A 21,954-nucleotide genomic window follows, 5' to 3' on the forward strand; every position below is an offset into this window, starting at 1 on the left:
GATCAAGTCACTGTTTCTCATAGTGTCCATTTCACTTCAACAGGTTTCCTTTTTGGTGCTCTGTTAGTTGTCACCGATCAGGGAGAACATATGATATTTGTCCCTTTGGGACTGGCTTAATTCACTCAGCATGATGTTTTCCAAATTCCTCCATCTTGTTGCAAATGACTGGGTTTCGTTGTTTTTGACTGCTGTATAGTACTCTATAGAGTACATGTCCCGTAATTTAAAAGAGCTCAATTCTAATGAGAACTTCCTTGTCTACAGATTATTCCTTCCTGTCCCCTCCTCTGTAAACACTAGAGCATGATAGGCTGTTGAAGTCAACATGAATTCTGGGCTCATATTCGAGCTTTGTTGCTTATCATCAAATCTCAGGGAAAACGGTGGTTACTCAGAAGTCACATTACTGGTTAATCTAGAATCAGTCTGATGGCTCAGGGTTCCTGAGACCGCACTAGGACCAGAGCCAGCTCTTCCTGGCAGAAAAATTAATGATCTTCAATGGAGACTGTAGTGCTCATAACCCAAAGGGTCCCTTGTGAGTGGATCGAGGTAAACATTGTCTCATGAGTTGCCTTGCTGTTGACAAAAATCCGGACAGAGCAGTGTGCAAATGAAGTGTGGGCAGAAGCAAGGGCAGACACTGAGGGCCTCTGGGCTCTGGCATCGGCTCTGCCCCCTCACCGTGGGGGGGAAGGAGGGCCTCAGTGTCCCCATCTGTAAAGTAAGGGAGTTAGATGAGAACTGAGTCACTCGGTGATCTCCAAGGTCTCTCCCCACAGGAAGACCTCACAGTTCTGCAGGTTCCTTTATGATCTGCCCAGGTACTCTTGCTTGTGAACCCCATCAAGGTTTTGAGTGGCAGGGTAAATGGCAACCCAGGGGACATGCTTCCCAGGTCGGGGTCGTGGGGAGCCTCAGCTGAACTGTGGGAAGGAGCAAGGGTTCCACTCTGTGACATCACAGTGTCCAGCCCAGGCCTGATTTGACTCTTGAGCAGGACGAGTAACAGGAGGGTCAGTAACTGACAGGAGAGGTGGAGCACTTCCGGAGGAGCTCAGAGGGTCACCAGCCATGTCTCTGGTTCAGGTAGGTGGACTTGTGAGGCTCAGAACAGAACCCGCTGGTGTCTGAAAAAGAAGAAAGACAGGTCCACGGGTGAGGAGGAACAGTATGGGCAGAGACAATGCCCCCGCTGTATCAGGGTGATGTGAAGTTTCAAAAGGGCAGAAGAAATGCCAAAGGCAGCGCCAGCAGAGGCAGATCTGGAGCACACCCTCCAGAAGCCTCCTGGTCAGGGAGCTGGGCCGCAAGGTCATTTCCAAGGCTCTTGGCCCCTTGCTCACCTCTTCCCAACCCACTGGGAAAATGCAGAAGGCACAGGGACCTCAAGCATTAGGTGCAAAACTACTTGCTACAGTCGTCCACATGTGTTGCCTAGTGGTACCCTTCTCTCTGGCTGTTTTTCTTTCTAATAGTTCCTCCCCAGAATAACAGAGAAGAGTAAACTAAACAAAAATAAGCTAACTGAGAGAAGTATTTTAGTAGAAGGTTGTACAAAAAATACAAACAAAAGTAACAAAGAGAGGAGAGAGAAAAAATGTATTCTGCGTTAGCAATCAAGATTGCCTCTAAAGTCTAGTTGGGGAATTTCAAGGTTTAAAAGGCAAAAGGCTGCCCCCTCTAAAGAATGAAAGACAAGGGCCTTAAGGTTGAGAAGTGAAGCCAAACAGCTCAGCTGCAGCCAGCTGCAGCTCCTCCCCCTCTGAGGAACGCGCCAGAGAAATCATCTCTGGGGATCAGACGGTTCTGTTTTCTTTACCTTGCCTTGGGGTTTTGGCTTCTCAAGTATTTGTTTCTTCCTGGAGTCTTGGGGCCCTGAGAGGCTCTGGGTGACAGCAAATAGCTGCTCTGTTTACCAGCAGGGTGGAGTGTAGGGTGGGTGCCAGGCCCTGACTCATCCCCATGTGGACTCCCTTGGATCTGAGCACACAGAGACCCCCAGAGTCACAGCACACAGAGACTGGCCTGCGGGATCACACAGCTCAGTGCCGTGCTCCCACGGGGGAGGCAGAAGCGCAATATTCTGACAGGATGATCAGTTACCCACAGGGGACTCCACATGGCCATGGAGAAGCCAAGGAGGGGACACACTTTGAATGGTCTTTGGCCTTCATCACACAACATGAATAAATATATCACAGCAGTAAAGCCAAGACTCTCACACTCTATAAAAGTAATAACCCAAAGTGTGCAAACATCAGAGATCCAAATGAAAACAGAATGTACTTGCACATTAACTTTATAATATATGTTCAACTTCCACCTAGAAAAGTCACTATGATTTGCACCATTGCATTGTGATCTAATCTCTTAAGACCCTTAGAATTAAAATCTCATTGGTCATTTTTATATTTCATTTATTTTAAAGTCATTGAAAACTAAGTTTAGGCTTAACCTAAAATAATATCCACAAAATACAGAACGTCCTAGATCATCTACATTTGCATTACTGACTGTAATGTCCTCTGATCACTGTGTCAGTCACACATGCTAGAAGTTTAGAGTTGGAGAATGAAGAGGTCATTCATCCTAACATCTTCATTTCCAGAAGACAGAATAAAGAAGTCAAGAATCTTGGCAAAGGGTGTCCAGCTAGTTAGTGCTGGGCCTAAAGCTTAAGTCTTCTCACCCCCAACCTGGTGACCTCTCCAATATAGTCTGCCCCTGATTCACGTTAAATGGATTTATTGACTCATATTTGAATTGGCTCTTTTAATTTAGAATATTACAAGATAAGGAAATCTCATTTTGTCACCTTGATGTCACTTTGGTCAGTGCAGGTACTCTTTGTGTATAACACCATCTGCCACAGCTCTCCTCCCCTTCTGCAGTTCTCAACAACACAAGCTTTAGTCCAGGTTGAGCGAAGGGACCCATGCAACATCCAAAATGCTGAGATAACAATGGGAACAAATCCGGGAAATTCATATCGCCACTGAATCTGAAATTTTGAGCCTGTGCATTCCCTGAGCACAAGTCCTCAGGGTTTTTCCAATTTAATCAATTGCAAACATATTAATATTGGCCCAAAGATCCAAATTCTGAGGGAAAATGAAATGAAAAGAATTGCTTGCCATACATGTAGCCCTAATTTTTCATGGTTACAACTCCATAACTCACCATAGAGAGGTCTGATGAAAATTTTCTAGTTCATTAAACTTAAAAAGTATATTTCCTGGAAAGATCTTCTGTATATTTCTGGTTTTCCATGCAGATTGTCTTTAATAAAAGAGAATTATAAAATGACTACCAACAAGAAGGAACATTAAACAGGGCTGTGGTCACATCTTTCAGCTTCCACAATAATTTCAAGAGTTGTGTAATATTGAGTGATTTTGCACATACTACAGCCGGAGAAAGCTAATTGTGGGAAATGGAGAAATAAAAAGAGCTTTAGTTCCAGATTCTTCACTGTGGTTTTGAAGTTTCACTTTGTCCAGTGAACTGAAACACATAGGTATGCCAAGCAAACTTCTGATATGTTTGCCTTCAAATTACTGGAGGGGATGCCGCCTGACAAGACTCATTTAAGAGGCTTGGGAGCGGAAAAAAAAAAAAGAAGAAGAAATAAAAGAAAGCTCTTTCCACACATCCTGAGAAACTAGACTCTCTCTTGCTGCCATCACCTGGCTTGCCCAGGCATCTGATCACCCCAGGACCTCTGACACATATAGGACACGCCCCTTCACCCCAGCCCCACCCCCATGCCCACTCTCTTAGGAATTGTGCAACAGGGCCTTTGTAACCCGAGCCTGTGAAGTCTGCAAAGGAATGTGACCCAGAGCCAATGGGCGGTGGTGCCACCAGGGCCGCCCTGGAGTTCTTCTGCTGTTTACCCCAGCGCCTCTTGGGAACCTCCAAGGGGAAAAGTCTGTTTTAAAACGGGTAGAGGAATCCAGTGGTAGCAGAATTCTGAAGCAAGCGCAGCAGTGCCTTTCTTGTCTTTGCCACCCCTAGGGGTGCGTTTCACGGAGAGAACCCCACCCATGTTCCAGCCACTCTTCCTAGACCCAGTTGAGTCCTCTATGGAAAGATTTGTCTTCTAGATCCCCATATCCCACCGCCCTGATCCTTCTGGGGTGGGGGTTTGCATCTGCATTAAATAATAATGATGGCACAGTGGCTGCAGAACTCTGGAATCCCGAGATCAGATCCCGTGGTGTCCATCAACTCGCAACACAAAACCAGTTTCCTAATCCCCTTTCCTCACCTCCCCACAGACACCTTCTCCATCATGACAAGTGCACAATCTGGCCAACATACACTTGGTGTGGTTCCACCTCTTTTGCCTGGGAAATAGGGTCATGAGCTGAGTCAAGACTCTCCTTCTTTTATGTTACCCAAATATCAGCATGGCTGGGCAAATGGAACTCTACCTAATTGGACCATTACACAAGGTGTGTATGTATCTAACAATCACATGGCACCCCAGAAATACGTACAATTACTATGTGTCAATTGAATGTTACAAAATAAATACAAGTGAAAGACTTGCCCCCAGTCAAACAATTGAGTGCTTTATTTGACTACTGAGTGCAATGAACTCTGAAGGACCAGGGTTGTATTATATTTCACCAATATTGTTATAAACTATAAAAGTTGTCCCAGGCAAATGGACTTTTTAATCAGTTGTAAAAATAACTTAACCTGGGACCAGGGGCTGTGACAGCAGCAAAATGAAGGGTTCAGCTAGGAAGACAACATGTGCACTTGTGAAGGGTTCAAAGCAGAGAAGGAATTCCCATAACTATGTGAAAAATGTTCCTCTTGTGGACTTCAAAGTGCCCCAGGAGCTCAGGCAGAGAGGAAGCCAAGTTGTCTGGAACCACTGGGCTGCTCATGCTAGCACCTTGGACCTGGGAAGAATCTTGAAGGAAGAGAAACAGAAGTGATTGACTGTCTGACTGACACAAGCTGAGGGGGAAAACACTCTTTGGGTGAAAATGTTGGCCATGGTACAACAGGTCTTCTCCCACTCAGAGACTTTATGTCCATTCTGTGCTTTCACAACTCGCTCTTTGCGTGCAAAGCAAACAATTTTCCATGTTGGAACATGGAAAACAGGAGTCATGGAAACACAAGGGAACAAGGAAGGATGAGCTGGACTCCAGCAGATGGCCTCTGTCACCAGGGTTGTGTCAGGGTTCAACTCTGCACTCCCTAGACTTACACCCTGAAGTCAGCATGTTCCAGATCTTACTCATTTGCTCCCCCTAAGCCTGCTCTGCTTTGGTGATTCTCCTCTCAGCCAGTGACCTCACCACACTCCCAGTCTGTCTCTCTTTCCACCTGCATTCGGTCCCCAGACCGAGGACTCCTTCCAGCTTGCCGCAGACTGCCACCCGGTCCAGGTCTCGTTATCATGCTCGAAGATCACCGCTCATTGCCACAACCCCATTGCTCTTCACTCTGGCAGATCAGATACTGTCCTCCCCAGTTTAAAAGCCAGTTTTGCTTTCCTATTGTTTACGAAGTGAGGACTGAATTCCTGCATTTGGCTTTTGGGGCCCCACACCTGCTCTAGCTGCAGGCAGATACACCTCTCTGCTGGACAACCCATTCACTTGTCCTTCCCACACCTTCTGCCCTGCATGGATCCCTCTGCTTTTCGTTGTCCAGCCTGCTCAGTATTTTCTTATCTCCATGCGATTTCTTACTCATGCGATTTCTTATCTTTTCTGAAAGCTGAACATCTAATGTAGCTCCGCCAGGGACCACTGCTTTCTTCTCTCTGCTCTCCACCTCCATTATTTATGACACTTTTCTCACATTCTTATCAGTTATGACCCCTATGACCCTGAAAGATTGAGTCAAGTGGGACCGGAAGACCAGGGTGAAGGGTGTAGACATTGAGTCTGAGTGGACAGAAGGAACTGGTAAGAGATTGTGCTGGAGAAGGAGACAAGGGGTTATGTCTGAGTGGCTGATCTCCCTAAGGAATTGGATTTGTAGCTTCAGATCCATGGGCAGGTTTGAAGGATTATAAGTAGGGCAGTGATACAATAATATTTGTGTTCTAAAATACAGTGCATGGAGAACAGATGGAAATGGAGAAAAATGGAAGAAAGGACTATCAGGAGGTTGGCAGGGTAAACCAAAGGCATGATGAACTTGATCTAGGATGATGATGGTGGGAAGACAGCAAGGTCATAGATTTGAGAGGGTTTCCAAAGGAGACTTGATAGGGCTGGTTGCCTGATCAGGCATGGATCACACAGAGTCAATGAAGGAAGACACACAGGTTTCTAGGATGGGCCCATTTTGCTTCCTGGGACTGCCCACTGAAGAGACTGGATTTTATCCTGTAGGAAACAGGAAGGAACAAAGATTTCTTGGCTTAGATAAACCTCCATTTTGAGAAGAGGACATTGGAAGAGGTGTTAAGGAGGGCCTGGGAAGGGGAGGGCTGGTCGCAGGTAAACCAGAGGGCAACCACCATTGAAGAGGTATTTAAAGCTAACAGCATCACTCCTCAAAACAGTGGGCCCATCTCAGCCCTGGTGCTCCTGCCCCAGACAGTCTCATGAAAAAAATACTGTTTTAATTCAAATATTAATAGTCCACACAATAAAATAAATAAATCATAAATAAATACAGAGAATTCTCTCTCCCATCCCAGACTCTTGTCCTCCCCCTCCAGGACCTTTGTAGGTTTTATGTCCTAATGTTTTTCTATGCGTACACAAAGGTATCCAAGTCTGCACTTCACATTCTGTCTCCCTGATCTGTGTGTGTGTGTTTACATAGTTCTACTCACTTTTTACCTGAGATCACTATAATACTCTTCTATGCCTTGCTTTATATTATCATATTTTTATCCTAATTTTGTATCAGCTCTCAGAGATCTTCATTCTTTTAGATGTCTGCAGTGGATATATCTATACACTCTGACCCTTTATTTCATAAGCCCTCTATTAATGAAGACTTAAGTCAAACTTGGTTTCAAAGTGCTCTTGCTTATCCTTATCTTGTCTATAATCCTCAGCTTCCAGTGGGCTTACTACTTTAAACCATTTGCCAGTCTTGCTGTGGGTCACATGTTCTTTTACCTCTGAAGCCATGGGAGTTTAAAGAGTCCAGTGTCTTCCTCCCTGTGGAATCAGCCGTGATCACAGCATCAATTTCGCTTGGCAGATCCATATTCCTTGAGCAACAGATAAACCAATCTTTTGTTTAAATTTGTGAGATATATTTTCCAATCTCCTGTATTTATGCCACTATGCCAAAGACATTATAAACTAACTATGCCAAAGACAATATAAACTAAAACAGATCACACCCCCTACTGCCAAGCAGAGACTGGTTCATTTCAAGTCAGAATTAAATTAAATAGTAGGGATTTCTCTCCTTCTCTGAGATGAAACTTACAGTGAGGCTGGTCAGAGCTCCTCAGTCACTTCTCTTTTTAGAAGATATTTCCAACTGATGTGGGGCGTGGATCTCACTCACTTGTCAGTCTCCAGGCCACCTAGACATTCATTGCATCTGGTGAACACACAACCGTGCCTGTCGGTACTGCTGTTGATAATATGCCAGCTATTTTTTCAAAAAAATGTTGGGCATTTTATCCTCTGTTGCTCCTAGTATACACGGTAATGGACTCTTTCTTCCTCCCCAACTTGGATTTCTGTTGAAAGTCTTCACTAGGAGATGAGTCTTCTGTCAACCAGATCATCTGATAGTTCTGGTGTTCCTTGCAGGGTGGCTGGTGTCTGTTATCCAAAGTCATCACCAGAAAGCCAGTCTTGTTCTTTGACACCATCCTGAGCCAATCTACTTTCTACACCTTCCTTTCAAAGTCAAGGCCTGTACAAGAGCAGACAAACACCACCTGAGGCCCTATGTCCTTTATTCGTTCCTAGAAATGTAAAGGAATTGAACTCATGGCTTCTTCTGAATGTGTCTTTTCTTTCCTTGTGAACCATCTTTTTTTAAAAAAAAAAAAAAATTTATTTATTTGAAAGTCAGAGTTACACAGAGAGAGAAGAGGCAGAGGGGGGAGGGGTCTTCCATCCGCTGGTTTACCCCTAGTTAGCCACAACGGCCAGAGCGGTGCAGATCCGAAGCCAGGAGCCAGAAGTTTCTTCCAGGTCTCCCATGTGGGTGCAGGGCCATCTTCTTGGGCCATCTTCTACTGCTTTCCAAGGCCATAGCAGAGAGCTGTATTGGAAGTACAGCAGCCAGGACTCAAACAGGCACCCATATGGGATGCCAGCACTGCAGTTGGCAGCTTCACCTGCTACGCCACAGTGCCAGCCCCTCTTGTGAATCATTTAAGGCACCCACATGTCATAGGAACCAGCTCATCTGCAGCCTGATCCATCTAGATGGAGTTGTTCTGTCCCTCACTTGCTATTACTGGCCCTCTTCCCCCACCCCACCCCTGCTTGTAAGTGGATGCCCCTCTTCCAGTGCAGGAAGCCTCCTCCTCCCATAGTCCTTGTTCATCATCCTGCCCTTTCGTGCAAGGTCTTTCTTATCCAACCTCTTGGGGATGCTCACAGTCCTTCTCCCTTCTGCCTGGAATCCTCTTCATGGCGTCCCCTGGGTCTACGCTTTTGGGAGCCCTTTGCCACCTCTATAAGCTTCAAAGAGAGGCAACTGGTGAGTGATTTCTCCACCCACTTAACAGAGTCAGGTTTGCATTCCAAAGGTTTCGTCATAGTTAAGGAAGGGTAAAACTCATAGCACAAGTAATGTGATTCTCAAGTTTCAGAGAGCTAAACAAATAGAAGGTAATTATCAACATAAATCTAAAAATGTCTTTCCTAGAGTTTAAGGTAATAACATTCTCACAGTTGATACACGGATGCATAAGTGTTGCTATAAATGTTGATGTTAGAAGATCAGATAGGCCAGTGCCGTGGCTCACTAGACTAATCCTCCGCCTTGCGGCGCCGGCACACCGGGTTCTAGTCCAAGTCGGGGCACCGGATTCTGTCCTGGTTGCCCCTCTTCCAGGCCAGCTCTCTGCTGTGGCCAGGGAGTGCAGTGGAGGATGGCCCAAGTGCTTGGGCCCTGCACCCCATGGGAGACCAGGAGAAGTACCTGGCTCCTGCCATCGGATCAGCATGGTGCGCCGGCCACGGTGGCCATTGGAGGGTGAACCAACGGCAAAGGAAGACCTTTCTCTCTGTCTCTCTCTCTCTCACTGTCCACTCTTCCTGTCAAAAAATAAAATAAAATAAAAAGAAGATCAGATACACTTTCTGAACAGCACATCATGAATAGCAAGTGCCATTTAGGCCACTATTGGCCTACACAGTGCCTCTTGAGCCACATAATTTCAATCAGCTTTACGTGTAGTTCTTCAGAGAATAAAACCAGAGGATGTGTTTCTAAAACACGGAATTGACGCGCATGCTGATGGAGATTGACAAGTCCCAAGATCTACAATCAGCAAGTCTGAGACCCAGGAAGAGCTTTCAGTTCTAGCTGAAAGCAGAGGGGAAAAAAATGATGTTCCAGCTCAAAGGCAGCAGCCAGAAGGAAACTCCCTCTTATTTAGGGAAGAATCAGTCCCTTTGTTCTATGCAGGCTTTCAGCTGATTGGATGAGGGCCACTCATACTAGAAGGGCAAGCTGCGTTACTCGGGCTCTTGATTCAGATATTAATCACAAATGAAACAGCCACACAGGTGCACCAATGTGAAATCTGACCAATGATCAGGACACCCTTCAGCCCTGCCAAGTTGACACCAAAATTAACCATCACACCTATGTTATCAAAAGGATTTTGATTTACTCACCAGAGAACCCATGGAGAAAGTAGTCTTTGCCCCATGTGCTCAACAGCTCACACATTCAACAAATATTTGTACGTTTTCAACATAAGAAAACTGAAGTTCAGGCAATTGAAGGACTTTATCTAGTAGTAGTCAAGCCAAGATTGCAGCTCAGGTCCGAATGCCTGAGCTGGGTTCCTGTAACCAGTATGCTCATTGCCTCCTAGCAAGAATGCTGGGTTCCTCACAGGTCCTGCCCACCCCCACCTCCCCGGGATGGAAGAGAGCTGAAGGTCTTAGCTTTTACTCAACACTCAGGGACAGGGAAGGCTCATTCTCATCCTCACATATGTGAACAGTTGGACTTCAGTGTTTTTCATGGATGCTGTGGTTTAACTGTGTTCTTCCTACCACCCCAGTCTGCCTCAGGAGGGGGAGGATGACAGGGTCTCCATGGGGTTGCCATGTGTAGGGACAATCCTCAGAACCATCTAGAGTATCCCAGGTTGCCACAAGTGTCCCTGTGGACCAGTCTAATCCTGTTCCTTCCCTCCTCAATATGCCTTAAAACCAGCTGAAAATGTTCATGCGGCAATATCCTGCAGGTGCACGCTGTCTGCTGACTGACCCACAGCCAGGCCTGGGCTCCCTTCGGCTGACTCCTTGAGCTTGATGTTTGCTGCTCCTCAGTTTCCACTTCCACCAGCACCTGAAACAAAGCTCGCCTGATGGCAAACTTTACTGGGAACCCCTACACCAGTCCTGTATGGAGGTGACTCCTCTGTCCTCTGCTCCTGCAGCAGTCTCTCGTTGCTTCCCTCTGTTGTGACCACATGGTCACGTTGACCAGTCCTTACAGTGCTGCCAAGTTAGCTTCAACCACAGCAACCTCTCATTTTCTTTCACTCTTTTTCTTAAGATTTTTATTTATTTATTTAAGAGGTAGAGTTACAGATAGTGAGAGGGAGAGACAGAGAGAAAGGTCTTCCTTCCGTTGGTTCAGTCCCCAGATGGCCATAATGGCCAGAGCTGCACCAATCCAAAACCAGGAGCTTCTTCCCAGTCTTCCATGTGGCTGCAGGGGCCCAAGGACTTGGGCCATCCTCTACTGCTTTCCCAGGCCATAGCAGAGAGTTGGATTAGAAGGGGGTAGCCAGGAGTAGAACCAGCGCCCTTATGAGATGCCAGCGCCACAGGCAGAGGTTCAACCTACTGCGCCATGGCGCCAGCCCCACAACCTCTCATTTTCTGAAGAAGGAATCTGAGAGTCAGAAGTGCATGTGCCTTACCTGAGTCTACACAGTTAGAAGCCCAGCCATCTGTCCTCTAGTCCAGTGCTCTGGGTATCCAATAGGCATCCGTTCAGATAGGGTAGGGGTGGCCTCCTGGCCTGGTCACAAGGCAGGACACTTCAGAGACAGAATTTGTCAGAGGGCATGAGGCTCTCTCAGGGCTGCATGCTTCTCAGGAAGGCCCAGGGAAGAGCTGAGATTCCTGTCTGTCTACAGTTGCAGCAAGTCACTCACTTGGGGCCCATGCCCAGGGGAAGTGGCTTTGCCTGGCATCCCATGTTTACAGAAAGTCAGTTCACCCATAAGTCTGAAGCATTGGGGCCACCCAGGGGCTTCATCTCTGTGATGCCCTTCAGGCTGACAGGCACTTGGGTTCTATGGAGCGATGCTTCTGGATCAGACCCCCAGCCTGAACCCCTGCATCCGGTGTCTGGTATCATTCTAGCGCTGTGAACCAGATTATAGACCTGAGGGTGAACCATCTTGCTGCAGCAAAGGACTCAAAAATACTCTACCAGGAAAACGCGCAAGGAAACACAATCATCGCTGGCGACCACCTTCCAAAGGAAAGAAAGAAATCAATGCTTGCTTTCAAGATCATTCCCCTTTGTGCCAAGCATAAAGAACTGAACTTCCGGTGCTTTGCAAGTCGTAGTCTTTACTGAGAAAGCAACACACTCTGGAGGCAGAGGCAGAGTTTAGAAGGCGCCCAGAGGCGTGGGTACTCGGCCTGGCCACCAAGGTCTCACTGGTGCCTGAAGGCAAATCACCCGCTTGTCCTGGGATTCTCTGAACCAGGAGATCTGGGTGTCTACCCAACTCTGTTAACGACTGTGTGACATTTACATGAACCTCTCTCTCTGGACCTCAGTTTCTTGGTTTCTGGAATAGCAGTAACACTCGTCCTGCCTCCTGTCCTAGTTGTCGAGTGGGGCAATGAGCCCAGGTGAAACTACTTTAACAATTGGATGATCTCTCTCTTTCTCTCCTGTGGTGTAGAATAAGATGTTCTTTGCTGGCAGGGAGGTGGGGGAATTGAGGGAGTGGTGGGGAACAGTGAAGATCCCACTGGGACATACAGCTCCCATGAGACTGAAGACCTTGGCTTTATGTGAGCAATATCTACCCACTAGCAGTGATGGTGGAAAGAATTAGGAATACCGACAAGGAAATAATGACAATGGTGACCCAAAAGTCTTCACTAAATGGGGAAAGGGATGAGAAAGAGGCACAGCTGGTAGATTTGGAGTGTTAGCAAGATGTGAGGACCACGTGCCTAGGGGGTTAGCTGGCAAGGCAGACTGTAATGGGCAGAGTGTGAGCAGTAGTTCCACATCTGAGAGGTGGCCACCTAGGGATCTGAGTAGGGCAGGGAGCTGTAGGGAGAGTGTGCTGGCTGGGAGGGCCTGATGGGTGCCAGAGGCCCCAGGCAGATGACAGGATTGGTGTAGAGAGCGAGAGCCGAATGTGACAAGTTGTCAGACTTGGGATTTGCCCAGGGAGTACTGGGGAGCCTGTGTTTGGAAGTCTCATCAAAGGCGTGGAGGGGCAGTTGTCGAGAAGGGCTGGAGGAGAAGCTGATACTACAGAAAACAGACATCCAGTACCTGTGCTTATGCTTAAAATTTGATGTGAATTATATATCTACCAAGGGATCATTTTGCAGATAGATAATCAAAAGTTGTCAGGTCATCTTGGCCTCTATCATCGACCTATCTATATCCTATAATGGATAGCTAACTCCTTTTAGCCCTTGATATTTTTGATATGTTAGGCCCAATAGCATGCTGGAGACAGTACCAGTGCACTAGAGAAACTCATTGCTAAATTTTCAGGAACTTTGCAAGCCAGGTGTCACGTTGACAGCTTAAATTAAGCTGAGAGGGAAAAGCCAAAACAACACAGATGATGGGTTGTTGTGGCCCAGTGGGTTCTGCTTCTCCACTTCCAATCCAGCTTCCTGATAATGCACCGGAGAAGGCAGTGAGTAATGGCCCAAACACCTAGGTCCCTGCCCCTTACATGGGAGACCAGGATGTAGTTCTTGGCTCCTGGCTTCAGCTTGGCCCAGCCCTGGCTATTGTGGACATTTGGGGAATGAACCAGCAGATGGAAGATTCTCTCTCTCTCTCTCTCTCTCTCTCTCTCTCTCACACACACACACACACATACACATTCTCTCACCATCTTTCTATCTTTCCCTCTCTCTGTGTCACTCCACCTTTCAAATAAATAATCTTTTTAAAAAAAATTCACAGAAATCTACAAACACTATAAACAAGGGCTTCCCCCTGTTCCCTGGAAATCTAGTTATTAACTATTACCCAGTAGATCATTTAATAAACCTAAATATAACCTCAGTTTCTACGCAACTTTATAACCTTGTTCCTGTGGGTTGAGTTGTGTCCCTAGAAGCACTGTATTTTGGCACCTATGAATGTGGCCTTGTTTAGAAGCAGGGTCTTTGCAAATATAATTAAGATGTGTGTTACCATGAGGCCATACTGGAGTAGAGTGAGCCCTTGATCCAATATGACCAGTGGCCTCCTAAGAGAGAGACACAGAGCCAGATACACACAGAGAAGAACCCCGTGTGAAGACACTGGCACAGGGGAGAAGCCTGTGACCTTGGAGGCAGATGATGAGTGGGCAATGCCAGTGGCCAAGGAAGGCATGGAAAAAATTCCCTTGGAACTGCAGGTAGGAACAATCCCCACGAGGCCTTGATTTCAGACTTCTGTCCTCCACACCTGAAAGAGAAAGCACTTTTATTTTTTGAAGCCAATCCCATGCCCTGTCAGACCCTCAAGTTTGGGCAGGAGGCAACTGGAAGTTTTCAACAGGATAAACCAAAGAAGCTGGCTTTTATCTGTCCTTGCTTGCTGTGCCCTGTCTCCCAGGACCTTCTCCATTCCCATTCCTTCAGTACTTTCTGTACCATCCCCTGAGCCTTCTGTGGGCTTCCAAGTAAGTGGGTTACATTTCTTTGTGCACATCTGTTGCCTCCTCCAGGCAGTAATCTGAGGTTGTAATCTCAGATGCCTCCATGGATCTGAGCAACTGGGCTGTGCATGTGCAAGGAGAGTCATTTCAATCTAGAAACTGTGTCTTCAGTTAAATAAGACACTTACCCCATTGAAGGGGCCAAGGAAGACCTGGCTGAGACCCAGCATTCAGAGAATTTTCTCATATCCCATGAGGGAACGGCTCTTAGCCTTGGCGAGCCCCCAGCAGCACCTGCGAGCATTTATGCTTCCTGGTGCTTTGCTCCCATTTGCTACCCGCATCTCTCAGGGGTCTTCTGTGTTGACCCAGCTGATGAGGGGATGGAATGAGATCCCAGAGGTTCATAGTTTCCCACTTCAGAAAAAGCTTCAGAACAGATTCTGGAAATCTCTTTTATGTCTTCTTAAAAATTTTTTAAACATATTTTTAGTTGGCCTATAGTAATTGTATGCATTTATATGCTATGGTGTGATTTTTGATGCATGTCCAGTGCGTTGTATACCAATCAAAAACAGAATTTTGAAAGGCTGTAGTTGAAATCCCCTGACTGAGTAGCTCTTTGACCCCATGGCAAAAGCCCAGTTTCAGAAGAATGCAGCAGCAGGGCGGTGCCACGGTCTCCGGCCATCGTCGGCCCCACCCTGCTGTTTCCGTGAGTGTTTTGCTCAGCGGTTCTCCTACTCTCAGGTGGCCGAGGGAGGGGGTGGAGTGGGGAAGGAGAACCAAGGGTGATTTGGGGTGAGGAATATTTTGAAGTGGAAACAACTCTTGTTTACGGTTCCTCTCTGTCTGAGCACCAGAGGGCGACACACTCATATTGAATAGCTGGCCCGCTAGGTTTTAGGTCTGAAATCCCGGGAAGCAATAACATTTAAAATTTAAAAACAAATGCAGAATTTGAATATTTTTCTCAGGCTTCCAAGAAGGTTACAAAGAAGGCCTTGGGGACCATTCAAAAGGCGTCCGCACCCTGGAGCCTGCGGTGGGGAGGCCTGTGGGGAAGCACTGTCACTCACTCTCCCACCTCTTCCTGAGGTTGTCCAGGGCTGGTCATTTCTGAGGGCTCTGGACTGTGGTCCAGGGAGGAAGTGACTTGATCAGGGAGCCAGCTTGTCCCTTCCCGGGCCTGTCCTTTGAAGCTGATTCTATGAGGTTGTTCCACTTAGCACCTGGAGGACAGGCCTGGTCCTCAGAGAATGCAAGGACTCAAAGGTGTAGGTAGGGGACTGTGAGGTTTGAGGCACTGCAGACATCCTACTAGTGGGGCCCCACCTCAGTGGGATTGCAGTAACAGGGGCCTGCGGACCATCTGTGTGTCTGGTCTTGGAACAGCTCCTGCCGGTAACTTCTGGTAGTTTCTCACCTGATGTGTGGGTATTCATGGTTTCCTGAGCCAAACAGAAAGCTTTGTAAGGTGTACAGAAGATACTGGAAGGAGTAGGAGTGGAGCTGTTGAGGAAGTGTGGGAGGCAAAGGGGTTCTGGTGAGGGGGTGTCACGGCTGTGAGGAGAGCTACAAAGGAGCACCCCCTGACTGGAGGTGGAGGAACCAGGGTAGACACCACCAGGATCAGAGCCCATCTGATCCTGCCCGTCTAGACCCCAGGATGTACGTGTAAAACTGCAGATGAATCTGTGCTACGTTATAAAGCTTATTCAGAAATGCGCCTTCCCCTGTCACCCTCCTGGGAAAGGCAGCAATGGCCTGTGGTAAACAGCCAAGTGCTACTTACACTATGGGATAGAAGGCAGCCTTGCAGATCAAAATCTGTACTAACAGGTTGATGCCTTGGCTGTTCATATGAAAGAGAAAATCCTGACAAAATGGGAGGAGAATCTATGTGTAGACAAGAGAGTACGAGGTCATTGCTATTATCTTGATGAGCAAGCTAGATCCTGACACTGAGATGGTCTACTGTGGACACTAGGAATTCATGCAAGGCCATGATCTGTTGAGGGGTGGAGCCCCGAAGGCACAGAGAGGACCACCTTACTTCTCAGCCACCATTTTGGGGACTTTCCAGTGACCAGTAGCCAGTGATAATTTTGGGGGTTTCCCAGGGTGGTGACAGTTTTGGGGGCTGTCTGGCTGTGTGCAACAACAAAGAGGGATTCCCTTTGTCACTTAAATTCTCTTGCTCAATTCAGTCTTTTTTACTTAGCAAAGATAAAAGAGAACATAATTTAGTGGCAAAGCACTTGGATCCCAGTTCCAGCTTTTGTTCCCTCATTACTAATGTTCACACTTGGGAGAAGTCACAAGACCACATCTAACCAGTTACCTCTTTTATAAAATGGCCATCTGGTCCCAGATAACAGCTATGACTGGTGAAAGCACTCAAATGCATTTATTAACTGCAAGAGGAGATCTTCAGCATTTCCTTCATTTCCAAATGTGTGTGTTACCTGGGCTGGGTGCTGTGCTGTTTAAAGGGGGACTTGTTTAGAGTTAAGATAAGATACACAGGCCTTGGGGCTGGCACTATGGTGTAGCAGGTAAAGCCACCGCCTGCAGTGTCGGCATCCCATATGGACACCGGTTCAAGTCTGGCTGCTCCACTTCCCATCCAGCTCTCTGCTATGGCCTGGGAAAGCAGTACAAGATGGCCCAAGTCATTGGGTCCCTTGCACCTGCGTGGGAGACCAGAAAGAAGCTCCTGGCTCCTGCCATCAGATCAGCCCAGCTCCAGCCATGGCAGCCATTTGGGGGAGTGAATCAGCAGATGGAAGAACTCTCTCTTTCTGCCTCTGCCTCTCTGCAACTCTGTCTTTCCAATAAATAAGTAAGTCTTAAAAAAAGAAGAAGAAAAGGTTTTGCACCAAAATAAAACAGTTATTTTTTAATTCCACTTTTCATGAAATTTTTGGAGTACTTTCACACATCATCAAGTCAGTCCAGTTACCACCACCAAACAAAAAGAACTGAGCATGGTTTTGGTTTCTTCTTATTCCTGTTTTTATCGGCTGAGTACCTACATTTCGATGACAATTTGCAGAAACATCTCTGTATTGAGAACTCCACCGAAAAGGACTTTTGCCCTGAGCAGGGAGTACCTTGCTTATTTTTGTCCTCTGTCGTTTGTACGCGACTAATGTGAGAGACATCTTGGGCTAATGTGAACAGGGAACAGCTACTGGCAAAAGCACAGAGTGAGGCTCTATTTACAGACATTTTGTCAAATAAACACATCTGTTGAGCCTGAAGCCTCCTTGGTTTATTACAGCAACTGCTTATTGTAAGTAAGTGATGAGATGTTTAAATTTCACACGTGTAAAGTACAGATAACGTTTCCTAGCAGGGGACAAGACTCGGTCAATATGTTTTCAGTAACATGGTTCTCAGATTTAGAGCTTTACTTAACCAAATAGATACTGTCCTTGACACTAGAACTGCACGCTGGGCCTCATTAATGGACATGCTTACTGGCAGTTACGTGTTTAAAGTCATTTTTTTCTTTTTTCTTTTTTTTTTTTTTTTTTTGACACGTATCCCATTTGGCACAATCACAGATTGGCTCACTAATGAAAGTAGTGGGTACCAGCCCCTTAGAACGATGAACAAAAGAAGAGCTCCAGGATGAGTTAGAGTCTGGGTATGGAATCAGTCAGCCTGTTTCCACAGCCTGAGGCCACACTCACTGGCGACTTTGGACATTTTATGTAGCGCCTTCAATCTTGTAGTCCTCCTCTACAAAAGGAGGACTAAAAACACTCACTTTATACTTTTGTGGGGCTTAGGTGAAGTAGTCCTCTCAAAGTGTTAATCACTACCATCACCATCACCACCACCATCATTACCTTCATCACCATCACCATCGTCTCCATAACCATCACATCATTATCTCCATCATTACCACCACCCCCACCACATCACCACCACTCTCATCTCCTATCACCAGCTCCATCACCACTACCATAACCATCATCATCTCCACCACCACCACCTGCACCACCACCATCACCATCACCACCATCATTATCTCCTATTGTCAACATCATCACCTCCACTATAACCATCATGACCTTTCATCACCATTGCCACTAACATCACCACTACCACCACTATCATTACCATTATCATCACCACCTCTGAACCCCTCACAATTCTCAGTACAGCACTTTGCACTGTGTGATGAGCATTTCCATTTGGTGTATAACCCATTCATTCAATCTACAGACAAATTATGGATTCAGAACTTCAATCCAAATTCCAAAATCATTTCCAGTAAACTCTGACAAGGAGAGGGTGACTTCTGAACACTTGCCCAAACCTCAATCCTAGAAAGCATTGTGCATGTACAAATTCCCGCACAATCCTTGCCACATTGTACTAGACAGTTAATGAAAGGTCTGGGAGATAACAGGTGTTTGTATTTTATTAAGGCTTTAAAGAGGAGGTACCGGCTTGACAAGTGACTTGCTGAAAGTCTAAGAAACAGGAATGTTGTTTTTGGATACTCGTTTTTGAGTTAAACTATGCAAAACCAAATAATCTCATGGATGCCATTATCTTCAGGAGATATTTTCATAGGAAACCCAGGCAATGGAAAATTCCTCCAGAGAGCTGCCTGCTCAGCAGGTGTCTTCCACATTGCTGAACTGAAGAGCGCGCCACTGTCTGCTTTGTGCCCTCAGAGGAATGGCGGGTCTTTGGAACCACCTAGGAAGCCACAAAAACGCCCCAGCTGGCCCCACTCTGCAAGATTCTGCTTTAGGGTAATCTGGGTAGGCCCCAGGCATGACAAATCTCAAAGTCTTTCCAAGTGATTCTAGAGAATTTCAGTCTAACTTAAGGTTTCTATGATTCTATGCTTTCTATATATTTATAAATGTCAGCACAGTAAGATTTCATCCCCTTTGTAAATTCACTTTAGAAGGGACATTTTTAACTTTGGAAAATTATGAAACATAATAAGAATTGATCTTGTGGGGCTGGCGCTGTGGTGCAGAGGGTTAAATCCCTGGCCTGAAGCACCAGCATCCCATGTTCTAGTCCTGGCTGCTCCTCTTCAGATCCAGCTCTCTGCTATGGCTTGGGAAAGCAGTAGAAGATGGCTCAAGTCCTTGGGCCCCTGCACCCACGTGGGAGATCCAGAAGAAGCTCCTGGCTTCACATCAGCTCAGCTCCGGCCATTTGGCCATCTGGGGAGTGACACAGCGGATGGAAGACCCCTCTCTCTGTCTCTGTCTCTCTCTGTAACTCTGTCTTTCAAATAAATAAAATAAATCTTTAAAAAAAAAAGAATTGATCTTGTGAAACATAAACACTTGATTTTACTGAAGAATTGCCAAGATACCACTGCAGTAATAATGTATGGTTTCATTTTACACAAAACAATTACCTGCATTTTTCCTTTCTGTGTTAATGCTACACAATGAATCATTAAAAAAAAAAAACTTTTTAAACTTACTTATTTTTGCAAGGGAAGAACAGCCCCATCTGCTGGTTCAAATACCCATAATGGCTAAAGCTTGGCCAATGCCAAAGCTGGAAGCCAAGAACTCAATCGATTCGAACCAGGAACTCGATTCCACATGAGTGGCAGGAACCATTGCATTTGAGCCATCACTGCTTCCTTCCAAGACCTGCATCAGCAAGAAGTTGGAGTCAGAAACAGGAGGTAGCCACAGAACCCAGACATTCCCACTGGGACTCAGGTGTCTTAACTGGAAACCTAACTGCTAGGTCAAATGCTAGTGAACATGCAACACAGTGAATCTTGACCTGATGATTTATCCCTCTGAAATCTACAAAGTGAAAGCATGAATTCCACATATAATAATAATATTATAATAATATTATTATAATAACAATAACATAGAGAAGTAATAAAATAGTAACAATGATAGCAGTCATAATGTTTTTGTTCATCACTTTGAGTGGTCTTTGGATTAGGATTCATGATTGGTATTAGGCTTCCTTGTACATTCCATGTTCAAAAGGAGTGGTGTTTGAGCCTGCTGAGATATGAAATTTGAATGAAAGACTGTGAGGATACTAGCAAAGTTCATGGAAAATGGAATTAAAAGAGAAGTTTATTTTGGTGCAAAAATTTTGGAAATCCATGCATACAAGTAAGTACTCTAATGCTTGTATGTTAAATTGTTTTGGTTGTTGAATATTCAAGTAAGTCACTCAGTGCCCACTACAGATTCTATGCTAATATACTAGCCATTTCTTTTTTTTTTTAAAGAAATATTTATTTATTTGAAAGTCAGAGCTACACAGAGAGAGAAAGAGAGGAAGAGGAAGAGGAAGAGAGAGAGAGGTCTTCCATCTGCTGGTTCATTCCCCAATCAGCTGTGCCGATTGGAAGCCAGGAGCCAGGAGCATCTTCCAGGTCTCCCACGCAGATGCAGGGGCCCAAGAACCTGGACCATCTTCTTACTGCTCTCCCAGGCCATAGCAGAGAGCTGGATTGGAAGGGGAGTAGCTGGGACTCGAACTGGCGCCCACATGGGATGCCAGCACTGCAGGCAGTGGCTTTACCCGCTACACCACAGCACCGGCACTACTAGCCACTTCTTATAACTACCCTAACCCTAATAATTGAGAGAGTTATATAAACAGTTCCTATAAGACCTCATAAATTGAGTACACTAGGAAAATTAGCATGTATGCCCCCAACCCCCAATATGATTTTGTCTCCTATTTTCTACTTCGTGGAAAGACCTTTTTGATCCAGTCTTGGAAGATCTTTGAAGTTCTCTTCTTCAAAACAAGGATGATTCACTTGGCAATGCTTTAAAATAATTTAATGAATTTTGCATCAAAGAATTGTTTATATGCTCACCATGCATTATTTACTTTTACAAACATCATTTGAAACTCACTGCTTAGAGAAAGCTTCGCCTGGTTAAGTGGAATATAGTGCTGTTGATCTCTGACTGTCTCTTTGAATGATCTGTCAGAAATCCTATATATATATATATATATATATATATATATATATATGTAGGCACAAAATGACATCTTTGTCTGGCTTCTGATGCTTTAACTGAATGCCACAATTTATGCAGAATATTTATGCAGAATAAAAGCTCTGGAGCCTGGGAGGCCCCAGGTCAAGAAGCTGCATCTGGTGGGGACTCTGCATAGTCCTGAGGCTGTGCAGGGGATGACACGGCACAAGGGACCCAGAAAAGAGCCTTTTATACCAGATCCACAATGGAATGAACTGAAAAAGTTTATTTGGGTGAAAAAACAATTTTGAAATCCATGCATATTTTTCCTAATACACATTTTCCAGGTATTATGAACATTTTTTGGCACCAAAATGAACTCATCCTTTTCATTCCATTTTTCCACAAACTTTTTGAAGCACCCTCCTATTTGCTCCTTCAGGCAGCCCTCTCATCTCATTCTTTGTAGATCTCTGTTGGGTTGTTTTGTTTAAGGAAGCTTTCTCTCATCTTTCTCTGGCCCTGATTTAAATGATTTTGAACCCTCTCTCCAGACTCTCATCATGCCACTTATCTACGTGGTCACTGGATGACTCTCTGTCTCTTTTTGGAAGACTGTAGATATGTGGTCCACAATCCCAGAATCTATGTTTGGTTTTGTTTATCAGTTTGTTCCTAGCACTTAGTCCAGTGCCTGGATCCACTGCATGGCCAAGTGGTAAAAGAATAGATGAACAGCCGAAACTGTGCTTTCTCTTTGCAACACACCTATGGTTCCATTGCATCCCACAGTTGTGTAATACTATTTTAAGTGAATGGGTTATGCAATCCTTAAAAATTAAAATTTAGTAGTTTGAGAGGACTAATTGTATGAGAATAATGGATTTTACTAAAAATAATTATTAAACTGAATTGATACAAACTAATTATTTTAAAAAGTGACCCATAGTCTCACTGTATTAA

The 21,954-nt window shown here is 45.5% G+C and overlaps 1 protein-coding gene across 1 annotated transcript in view; it reads left to right on the forward strand.

Annotated features, from left to right (window-relative positions):
* The first annotated feature begins 930 nt into the window (after window positions 1-930).
* Window positions 931-21,954, forward strand: part of DNAJC5B (DnaJ heat shock protein family (Hsp40) member C5 beta) — a 79,545-nt gene continuing 58,521 nt past the window's right edge. The window contains exon 1 of the mRNA XM_051843820.2: window positions 931-1,092. The gene's annotated coding sequence lies outside the window, so the exon portion shown is untranslated. The remainder of the gene's footprint in view (window positions 1,093-21,954) is intronic.

Source organism: Oryctolagus cuniculus, chromosome 6 (genome assembly GCF_964237555.1).
Source record: "Oryctolagus cuniculus chromosome 6, mOryCun1.1, whole genome shotgun sequence".
In the NCBI taxonomy this organism is placed as follows: domain Eukaryota; kingdom Metazoa; phylum Chordata; class Mammalia; order Lagomorpha; family Leporidae; genus Oryctolagus; species Oryctolagus cuniculus.